Source organism: Canis lupus, chromosome 3 (assembly GCF_048164855.1).
Source record: "Canis lupus baileyi chromosome 3, mCanLup2.hap1, whole genome shotgun sequence".
Classification (NCBI taxonomy): Eukaryota; Metazoa; Chordata; class Mammalia; order Carnivora; family Canidae; genus Canis; species Canis lupus.
Window position 1 is genome coordinate 22,378,216 of NC_132840.1, and position 12,287 is coordinate 22,390,502.

The following is a 12,287-nucleotide window of genomic DNA, read 5'->3' on the forward strand; positions in this document are numbered from 1 at the left end:
GATTCATGATTTCAGTGCACCAGTTAACATTTAGCTTCATTTACCACAGTGTTTTAATGTCATTAAGAATGTAACTTCTTAGGAAAACTAAGAAAGTCTGTTTTTAGCCTAGACATGCAATTAAGGGAATTAGTAACGTGATACATCACCCTCAGGAACTGCGATAGAGTAAGAAAGCTCGTGCGGCCCTTTATAAAGACGTTCTTGCAGCCCGCGCCAGAGTTCACTGAGCTTCGGTCCCAGGGCAGCCGGGAGGGAAAACACAAAATGCAAGAAGGGAGTTGCTGCCCCCCGCACTGAACAGCAGTAGGAACAGATCCGCGATCGTGTGCAGATATGAAATAGTCAGAAAATCGGGGTCTGCGCTGGGCAATTAGTCCCTTTCCTGTCTGGATCACAGCCCCCCACAATCACTCACTGCAGCTTTGCAAGGATCCCTGCGTGAGGCTGGGGAGTGGGTTTGCTGGGGCCCATGCTGGGAAAGGGAGAAAGGATTTTTTTTTCTTCCTTTCTGAGATCCAGAAGGAGAATTCCACTTCTGACAAGCTTTGGCATTTACTTAGTTTCTGGAAGCTTGACATCCGCTAGATCAGGGCTTTCCTCCTCGGCACTGTTGATATTTGGGGCTAGGTCATTCTTTGTGGGGGCGTCCTGTGTGGTGCAGGGTGTTGAGCATCATCCCACCCTTCCCCCACTGCCACCCGGTGAGGACAACCCCAAATGCCTCAAGACACTGCTGAATGTCCTTGGGGGGCGAAGCCACCCTTGAGAATCACTGTTATCAATGAACCCGCTCCTTTTGCAGATGGGGAACGGGGGCCCAGAGGAGGTAAGTTAGAGTCTGGCCCAGGAACTTGGGTACCGAGGCAGGAGGCGGTACAGGGCAGGGACAGATCTGACTACAGGGAACAAACCTCAGACCACCACTCAGATGCTGCGTGCCGGGCAAAGTTCTCAGCCACCCTGAGGATCCCATCCTTATGGGCTCTTGCCCTGGGATAGTGAGCAGGAGCTGCTCCTAGAGCTGGTGGTGAAGAGGAGCCACAGGGATGAGCGGTCGTGGGCGCCCATTCTAGAGGGCAGACCTTCCTACTTCTGCACACTCTAGCTCCTCACCTGTACGCCGGTGCTGCCCTCCCTGGTGGCTCCCCCTCAGGAGCATCATGCACAACAGTGGACTCAGACTCTCCGCTTGGGAGCCTACACCAAGTCAGAGTCAAGTCTATCAGCTATCATTATTGTCATTGAGGTTGTTTTGGGGGATATGGAGGGAACGTGGAGCAGATCCTGGCGGTCCCAGGAGCCAGTTGTGTCTGAGGGGGCTTGGCTGCTGGCCTGGCCAAAGCTGGCACTGTCACCCCTTCTCTGCTCTTGAGAGCCCACAGGCCCCACCCACTGCCCACTACCCCCTGGCTCCATAGCTCTCAGAGCCCCCCCTAGGCGTGAAGCCCTCATGCCCCTCCTCCCTCCGAATCTAAGTGGCTGGAGCCTGTCCATCTTCCTCACCCTGCCCTCCTTAGCATTGGCTTCTCAGAGCCCCAGCCTAGAGCAAACACTGGCCTCTCAAGGCAGCAGAGAGGGTGATCTTGATTGAGTCTCTAACTTCTCTGATCTTGGATTCCTCACCTGGGCAGGGCCATGAGAACAGAAGATCCCTACCTTCTGAGAAAAGACCTACCTACACCGTATTTCTTTTTAACTTCGACCCTGGGGACCCAGCATGATTCTGAACATATGATAGGTAGGAACCCAGTCAATGTTGGACATAAGAGGATGTAGGAATGAGAGGCTGGGTCTGTACCTCTGGGTGATCTACTTTTTTCCAGAAAGAAAAAGTGAAAAAGACAGACTGTTGCTTGGATTTTATGTGGATACAGCGCAGATATCAGCACTCATCCACCTGTCCGTCCATCCTTCCATCCATCCATCCATCTGTCCATCCATCCGTCCATCCCTCTATCCATCCATTCATCCATGTGTGCATGCATCCATCCACCTGTCCATCCATCCATCTATCCCTCAAAAATGTATTCCTACCGGGTGCCAGGCACTGGTTGGTCTGGGCTTTGAGGATGCAGAAGTATTTCAGTACCCACTATGTTGGAACAAAGCCTGACCCAGGGGAGATATCATGGTATATTTGCCAAATGAGTAAGTGAATGAATGAATAAGTGAATGAATGGACAGGGAGAGCAATGAATGGCATTGGGATAGACTAGTGCCAGGAATCCCTATCACTAGTTGGCCTTTGGTTCTATCCACGGTTCCCAGGGTCCCCAAGCAGAGGGTGTGCAGCATGAGTAGCAGGTGACAGGATATCTTCCCACAGGAGCCGAGCTCTGAGGGTGGCAGTGACTGGGGATCATGCTCTCTCTACCCTTGTGAACGCTTCCCAGAGCGATCCTGCATCCACACTGAGTGGCTTCATCCTCTGCAGCTGAGCCAGCTGGTTATCAGCTCACACCCCAGGTGTTGCTGCGAAGGAGGGCTTTGAGGAACTCAGGCACCCATTCCAGCATGTTCCAGTCCCTACTCTATTGGCTCAAAATCTCTGTCCTTGCCCCCAAAAGTCTGTCATCAGAAGAAACAACTGGAAGCATAGCTGCCCACACTGAAATGCTTGTTAGCCCAGAGACACAGGCTGGACTTCACCTTCCAGGGCATGGTGAGGAATCGTGCCAACCTATCCATCTGTGGCCTGTATCCTTGTGAGCACACACAAGGGGAAGTTAGTGTACCTAAATGGATAATTATTAATGTCACTTCCCAGGTCACATCAAGTGACAGGCAGAACAGAGCAGGCTTGGGAAGGGCCCGATCAGGACAGTGTTTGTAGCTCCTCTCTGCTCACCTGTCCCCAAGGTGGGGGAAGTCTGGAGCAGCGGTGGGCTAACCAATGCATTTCCATGTTTCTGATGGGGTGGCTCCATCACCCCATCACTCCTCCAGGAAGCTGAGAGCCTGGGCTCCCCAACTGCGAACAGCACTCCTTCACATGTCAGCTGTAGGCGGGCAAGGCCTGGGATCTGGGAGGAGAGATCAGACTCCTCCAGAATTGCGTCTGCTTCATAATTATGGGGGCACTTGCTGAGTAATCACTTTGGTCCGGCGTCATGTTAAGCACTTTGCATGGGTTGACTCGGTCATTCCCCACAAAATCCCAGGGGTGAGCATTATCACATTGCCATTTTGTATATGAAGCTGCTGAGGCTTAGCAAGATCCAAGCAAGTTGACGGGTCACACAGCAGAGCCACTGGGATCTGCACTGGGACCAACCTGGGCTGATCAGCTCCCAAGAGGTTACAGCTCTCCATGTCAGAGACCCCCAGGTCAGCCGCCCATCCTGCCAATGGAGAGCCTGGGGCAGGTGTGGGCAGGGGAGCTCGAGCAGACACCCCATGTTCTGCACTTCCAGAGAGTAGGCTGTCACTGCGTGCATTTAGTTCCTCCAGGGACTGGACCAGAGGCTGACTGAGAAACCTCTTTCTTCAAAATGGAAACTGAGGGGGTAGAGAGGACACGTTTTGGGAGTTATGCCATCTTATGGGGATTCTACAGTGTGCTATTGGGGTTTGCATTTGGGTGTACCCTAACCCTTAGCCCTTTGAGACTGCACCCCAACATCCATGGTAGGGAAGACCAGAGACCTTCTAAGTTACAGTGGGCAGATCACCCTGACTCCAGGAAAAAAAAGCCCAGTGTCCGGACACGAGAAAAACCTTTCAAAGGTGGGAGGATTTCTTCAATTTTTATTCTTCTTTTGATCGTTTTTTTTCTTTCATTCCCCCCAAACGTCAACCTTGGGATGGAAGATCACTTCAAATCTCATTTTATAGTATGGAATATTTTTCTCGTTTCCTAGCAGAGACCAATTTTGGATGAATAACTTGCGACCACAGAAACATGACACCAAAGCAACAGCGCTGGGTGGCAAATTTCTCCGTTACCACAAATATCCTTTCTCCTCAAGGACCAGATTGGAAGCATTTGGGGTTGTTTGTGCGTCCCATCCTCAATCAGGCAGAGGAGGGGCTGTGCCGGTAGCAGCAATGTGCCCAGTGCTGTCTGCCTGTCACCAGATGCACGTTTCTCTCTGTTACACTTCTCCAAAGCGTTGACAGATTCTTTAGTCCTGGGTGTGAGATTCTCCTCCTCCCATGCAGGAGGAGGTGCCTAGCACAAAGCTCATGCCCAAAAATATCCTGATTCCATCCAATGGCCTGACTGTGTGCTGTGAGGACTGAATAGTGATTAGCCAGGGGTCCTGTCTCCATCCCTAGTAAACTGGGGGTAATCCCTAGTTTACCCTGGTGTTCTTAGCCCTGTCAAAATTTGGATCCACTTTAGAAATAAAAGGCGACCATACTGCATAATTCCAGAGGCAATGTGTTCAGGCAGTAGGACAGCAACAAAGTTTTCATGAATATTAAATATGTATTTAGATACTTAATATGTGGCCACCCTCACTCTCCTCACCAGCAGAGTAGTGCAAAGTGCAAAGAATAAAGGAACCAAATGGTGAGGCTTGCATACATCCCTTAGCCTATGATCATTTTTATCCTCTCAACATTGGATTAGAAGAAATTTCAAACATATGGGAAAGTTACCCATTGTGAAAACCCATATAGTCATCACTGAGATTCTAGAATTGTCAATATTCTGAGATTCTTGCTTTAATTCTGAGATTCTTGCTTTAATGCTTTACTTTCCATCCTCCTTCTGTTTCCTCCCATCCCATCGATCCTATCATCCTCCCATCCATCCACCCATGCATCCACCCATCCATTCATCCATCCATCCATCTTGTCATCCTCCATTCATCCATTCATCCATCCATCATCTACCCATCCACTCATCCACCCATCTGCCCATCATCTACCCACACCAATCCACCCATTCATCCTGTCATCTATCCATCCATCCACCCATCTGTCTGTCCATCTATCCACCCATCCATTCTGTCATCCTCCTGTCTGTTCATCCATCCTTCCAGCCGATCAGTCATCTTATTCTTTTTAATGGACTAGTTCTTAGTTCTAGATTCACAGAAAAATTGAGAATATCATGCAGAGATCCCCCAAACTAACACCCCATTTCCCTATTGTTAACATCTTACATTAATATAGTACATTTGCTCTAATTAATGAATTAATATTGATATGCCATTATTACATTTTTATTAATTAAAGCCTATACTTTATTCATATTGTTGTCTTAGTTTTCACATAATGTTCTTTTTCTGCTCCAGGATCCCATCCAGGATCACATGACAGTCATCATGTCTCCTTTGTATCCTCTTGGCTGAGACAGTTTCTCAAACTTTCCTTGTTTCTGATGACCTTGACATTTTTGAGGAATATTGGTCAGGTATTTTGTGGAATGTCCCTCTATTGGGATTTGTCTGGTGTTTGCTCATGATTAGACTGTGGTCCATTTCACTTTTTGATGAAGGTCCTAGTCAGCTTATGAGCCTCTTTTGTCAAGTGGAGAATGAAGAGAAAGCTCTCATATCTGTATCAAGGGAATGTTGTGTAACAGTGGGGAGGACTACTGGTGCTGCCTGGGTTCAAATCCCAGCTCTAGCACTCACTAATATGAACCTACCTTCCTTAAGCCTCAGTTTTCTTCTCTGGATATAAATGGATCCTGACCCTGCTTTGAGGGTTCAATGCAACCCTGAGCACAAGAAGCCCTCAACTGAGACCACCTGTTGCACTTGATGTTACAAATGTCCAGCATAGATGATAATTACCATAGGACTTGTTGGCGGAGGACTGGTCCCTTTCAGCAGTGGGACAGCTGGAATGGGCATGTCCCCTTCTCAGAATCAGCTCACTCTTGAATGGAAGGGCTCAGGGCATAGAGGGTAACTGGGGAGCCAGGAGATGAGCATGGAGTCCTGCCTGACTCCAAATGGTAGAGCAACACACACACACGCACACACACCACATACAACACATACCATGCCCACCACCCATCATACCTACCACATACATCACACACACCATACACACCACATACATACATACCACACACACTCACACAGCACACACACACGACACACCACATATACAGCACATACACACCACATACCACATACATCACACACCACATATATCACACACCACATACACCATACACACTACCTACATCACACCATATACACCACACACATTCATACCATACACCCTTACATACCACATATATCACGTACATATCACACACACACACACACACACACACACACACACACACACACACACATCACTGAAAGCCAGTCTGGCCAGGAGTCTCTTAACTTTCAGGTCAGTTCTCAATCAGGAAAATACTGTTCTCAATATTAGAGGGAGTAGAGGGAGGAATACAGTTCATCTGGGCTTATTTTATTATTGCTACAAATATTATTTTTTATTGGCATGAGAGGAGAGAAGCTGGGGTGGAGGAGGCAGGGCCGCAAGGGATGTGCATCCTTCCCGGCCCCACGGGAATCCAGGCATGTGGCACGCATTTCCCAGCAGCAGTAAGCAGACTCCGAGGGAGGCTCCAAGCAGTCTTTTGGCCGAAGGTTGATTGCCATAAAACCCCAGTCAGACAGCCTGAGACCACGCGGGACTCTCCTGTGGTTTCTGGGATGGAGCGGATGTCCTCCTGGAAACTTCTCTGCACGCAGGAGGCCCATGACGCTGTCACCGGACACATGTGACATCTCCTTATTCGTGAGCTGACTTTGGCTTCCAGTGAGCCCAAGTGCCAAAACCATGTCTCTCCAAAGGAAACCTGACCTTGACAGAGAGGACACAGGCTGACTCGTGTTACCCAGTTCTGAGTTCGGGGTGGAATGCTGTGTGGAAAGCGGACCCCGGGACTCTGGAGCTGGAAGAGGCTCCCACCACCTCCTAGCAGCTGCTGACATTTATAGCATTCTCACTGTGGCACCAGCTCTGAACTCAGCGTGGGGGCGCCTGGTCTCCACAAACCATCCCTTCTCCCCTCAAGCTTTGCTGTCCCCATTTTATGGACAAGGAAACTGAAACCCAAACAGCAAATCCCTCACCCAAGACCCCTTCACTAGAAAGTGGTGGAGCTCAGATACAGGGTGTCAGGTTCTAGAACCTGCTTCCTAACCCTTGGCCTGGGGTCTGTGAGCCCCTTTGGGTGTCACTGGATGGGCTTCTGGGAGTCCACAAGACCTCACAGTTTCCATGCAAAACATGGTACATACATTTTGCTGGGTGAGGACCCACAGCATGTTGGAGAGGTCCATGCTCTCACAAAGGTGAAGACCTCCTGTACCCCTCATTCTCAGAGCAAGTAGATGGGGATTTGGCCTCAGGCCCCCACAGCCAGCCCACTGCCTTCCCTACTATCATTTGGTACATAAATAAATTGTCAGACGATTTTTATTTGGTTCTTTATTCTGCATAAAGCACCTACAGGAAAGCTTCAGGTCCTATGAGCAGAGCACAGGGAATTAAGCTGTATAACCCCATCCACATCAGGGACTGAAGGGGTGCCAGTGCCCCAGAAGCCCCTCACATCTCCAGCCCTGCTTCTCCAAAGGCAGCTGCTCTCCTGGTCTCCTGGTAGCCCGAGTGGTTCCCCCTGTTTGGAACACCACACGGATGGGATCACACAGCACACACTCTGCACATGGGGCCTGTTGGCTCCACCTGCTGAGATCCACCTGTTGCAGGGCTGGGATACGTCTTCACTGCTGCGTACTATCCCGTGGAGTAAACCCACCAACCTCACTTGTCCGTTCTCCTGCGGAGGGACTGCCAGGCGGGGTCCAGTTCAGGGCCTTAGGAATGGGGCACGTCTGCATATTCTTGGATGTGCACACATTTACCTCTGTCATGTGTCTCTCAGAGCAGGATCGCCCAGGCACCCGATGGGCCTGCTGTCAGCACTCGTGTCCTCTTCCACAGGGGAAGTTCATGTGCCCACAAGCAGCTTCCTGTCTTCTTGCCGACATCGTATTTTAGCCATGCTGGTGGGTGAGGCCATAACATGTATTATAGAATATTAAACAACCTTCCTGCTCTTTTATTTTCCTCCTTTAAGGAGATTTTCCTTAGTCACTGTCATTCCTCAGCCCCACGACGCACAAAGCCAGAGGCCAGGGCTGTTGCGGAGGCATGACTGTGAGCTGTGGTCCTCATGGGGGTGCCGGGTTGAGGGGCACCAGCTGAGAAGGAGCCCCTGGAGATTGCCTTTCTCCTCTCTCGCAGAGGCTTCATGTGTGCTCTTGAGGGGCAAGCAGGTGCCGACTCCAATCTCAACGGTCTTGGTGGGAGAGCCTGCCTGCCTGCGGCCCTGATGGCAGTCTCTAACAGTGCTGAGATGCCTTGATGGCTTTAGCCCTTGCACTGTGCACTTACTACGGTCTATAATGATCGAGTCACCAGGGCTGGGGGTCCCTGGCCACTGTCCATGGCTGCCTTGAGCCTGGTTCCTGAGAGTGAGTGACAGCTGCGGTGGCCGGTACCCATCCCATGCTAGAAATCTGGTCAGATCTTGAACCTTCATGTAACCCCTGTCAGCCTCACATCCATTAGGAACAGAGAGATGGCTCGTTGTAGGCACGACCCTCTCCCTGGATGGCCATGGAATCTTGGCATGTGGGCCCCTCCCCTCAGGCACCCACATCTAGGGGGAGCTGAGGTGGGACCCACATCTAGGTGGGAGCTGCCCACGATGGTACCTGGCCACAAGCACTCTGCACTCTGGCCTCTGCCACTCCCTGCAGGACACACTCACATTGAGACTGCTTCTGATGCCCACACCCCTGCCTGGTCAGATGGCAGGAAGAATGTCCCTGAGCTGAGCCAGACGGTCTCTGCCCCTGCACCTCTGACCCTCATTCCATACTTTGGGACTGAGCAAGTCATTCTTCTAGGGTGCCTCAGCCTGTTGAGCTCCAAGAAGGCACCGCTCCCACTCAAAAACACTTCCCGCTGCCCTACCCATCCTGAGCTGGGGAGTGCAGGCCACACCTAAAGCGCCACTGCCAGAAGCCTTGCCCGGAGTCAGAGGAAGGGAAGGACTTTTTTCCTTCTTTGCTGCAAATGGAGTAAATTCGGGCCTGGGAAATCTACAGGGTTTGGAGTTCCTTGCCACTGCCTGTCCTGCGCCTCCTCTTCCTTCCCCACCTTGCTGCCTCATGTCTCCCAGAGGGTGCCCTCCCCATACATGCTCCATGCACACGTGTGCACACATGCATGAGGCAGGGCCGAGGCTCGGCCTGGAGCAGGACCGGGCATCCTGGGGTCGGTTGGCTCACTCCTTCCCACGGCCAGCGGGCAGGAGCACTCAAAGACTGGGGAGGGGAGGATGTCAACATCGCCATCAACGTTGCTTGATGCAGAGGTATTTCAGATTGCATCTTTAATGCCACAAGTCCAACTTAAAAGCATAAAAGTTAAGTCACTCCTGAGACACGTTTTCCACCAGTTGTGGATTTTGTCAACCCTGCTGTTGAGACATGCGAAGAGCCCACCGAGTTTCTCCCTCGCCATGGGGTGTGCTGGTCACCCCCACGCGGGAGGGACACAGCTTTGGCACAGTGTGTCCCACAGGAGCACTCAGCGGGATGGCAATCTGGCAGCCAGCGAGTCCCTCCCTGTCCTGGGGGAAACTGTCTGCCGTCTTCACCAGAAGACCCCCGGCCGTCATATATTCCAGGGGTCATTTGATCATTGCTGCCTTGTAGGGGTGCGAACATGACCCACATCTATTGATTGATTCATTGCAGACGATGTGCAGACAGAGACCTACTGTGTGTGTTTTTTTTTAAATGACCAGTTCCCCACAGCCAGCATGAAGGGTGTTTTATTCATAATACCTCGAATGAGGGTGCATCCACTCACCCTATTAAAATTGGTGATTAAGTCTGAGCTATTACCAGTCCTTTCCACTCACTTTGGTTGGTGCCGTGTGTGAGTCTGAGCTGCTCTGGAGACTCTGCTGCATTCTGGCTCGTGCTGTGTCCACAGCCACAGCAAACCTAACAACCTATCTTGGCGAGTGTGAGCTATTGCAAAAGCCCTGCTCCCACCCGAGGTGACTTTGTGCGCTTACTACTCGTGAATATGCACATACATGAAATATTCCTTGAGTGACATTTACACTAAGGTAAGTTTTGCAGAATGGCTTTGCCTACCAAAAGTTTTCCTCTTAGACTCACAGTTTTTGTGAATTGGATGCTACCCGTAGCAGTTGTCACTGAAGGCAAAGATCACGCAGTGGGAATATTTACGAGGCCAGGTGGACAGGATCGGCTTCTCTACACTGCTCCTCACTTACTTCGGAAGGGGCAGAAGCAGGAAACCGCTCTGCGCCGTGCTCCCGTGCTTGCTCACTCCTGAAACTCACGCACAACACGTCTCTGTGACCTTTACAGTTTATGTTCCTTCTGGGAGAATCAAGACGTGTCTTTACAACAGGCATGTGGCATGTGGCATGTGGCATCCTCTTGAAACACAGACCTGCGCCTCTTCCCTTGGCAAGCAAGTTTTAATTATGTTTAAGTTACGAGAACTATGAAGTCTTTGGAAATTGTATGGAGATAACTTTTTTTTTTTTCCTGAAGCTTTTCTTTTTGCCTCTAGCTATTTTACCAGGGTGAGAGACAGAGAGAAGGAGAGGGAGAGAGGGAGACAGAGACAAAGAGATTTAAGAACTTTAAAATTAAAGGTTGAGAAACACCAGATGAAGGGTCCCAATCTTTGTAGCTTCTATTTCCTTGAAAATGTCCCAGAAAATGTTCTTCCTCCCTGCAGGATGTAGCTTCCCCACAAATCCTGAAATTCCTTTGTTTAAAACAAAAACAAAACAAAACAAAACTTGTGGCTTTTCTCAAAATGACAAACCAGACACGCAGAATCTGCAATCCCCAGAACACAGCCTGGACCATAAACCTTCTGGCTCAGCAAGCAGGTTTTACGGGGACCCCAGTAAAACTGCGAGGATGCAATAAATAGCCAGCTGCCTCTCCCGTGCAGCCGCGTCTCTGGGACGACAAACGTCCGAGGCCACAGGACAGAGCCAGCACTCGTGTAGGTCTGGGGCTCCGTGGACAAAGCATCCGGATGGCTGAGATGCCCATCCTTCCTCCCGACGGTCCAGAGGGAATGCAGCAGAGGTGTAGGCGGTGCACACTCATCCCAAAGCATTCCTCCAAACTGCCGCCTCAAACAGGCGTGTAAGTATTTGGTATAAACAATGGAAGAAGTAATACAACCAAGTAATTAGCAAAACAGGGCAGCTAGTGACACCCCGGGGCGTTAACATTGAGGCCATCGAGGACAGATGGGGAGGGATTTAACGTTTCAGGGCTGACACACTGGCACACACTTGACACTTGTGATGGAAAATTCTGCTTGACCCCCCCTTGTCAGGTCTCGGGGGCCCCCACGCAGATGGACAGGTCCCCAGCCCTGGACTCCACTTGGTCACTTGCACCCACTTGACACTGGACAAGTCATCTCATCAAGCCTAGTTCTGCAGCCAAAAATGGGAATAATTCCCTCTGTGGACCTCCTCTCTGGGGATATTGGGAAAAAGAGTAGAGACAAATAGAGAAGGCATTCAGGAGGATGTTGAAGCGAGAGGGTTTTGTGAGCATGCCAACCCGCAGAGAAGAACAATTCAGTCCTGCGCACAGCTCGCTGCCTGCCCAGCCCCGTGATCCCCTCTGCAATCAGCTCCTCCCAATGGTCCACGCACTTGCTACCTCCTTCCCTCTGCCAGGAAGCCGCTTCCTCCTGGAAGGACCTTGCCATCACTCCCGGGTGTTCCAGAAATCCCCTGATAACTGGCAGTGTCCGGAGAGTGCGGTGGACCGGCACGGGAGCACGTGGGAGCGCGCCAAGCAGATCTCTATCTACATCCTTTTCCCTCCGAGGTGCCCTGGCCGCTAGACTCCCACACACAAGCTCGTGCACACTGGCACACACCCAGATGGCCACACACTTGTGCATGTCCTCCCGCATGCACGTTCTCACACACACTCAGACCCGCACACAACTCCGCACACACTAAGATGCACCACGGAACACAGTTTCCTGTGTCTTGCACAGACAGCAAACCACCTCATATGGCTCCCTATGGTTTGGGGCCGTCTCCAACCACCCTGGCCAGCAGCCCCTAAGTGGACCTGCCCCCATTACAGCCCCAAGCTTGGTGCCTCACAGCAATAGGCCTGACTCTGGGCTGCGAACAAGGTTTTGCTTCTCCAGCACCCTTCCTGGGTGCAGGTGTCCCGATGTGTCGGCTCTGGGACCTC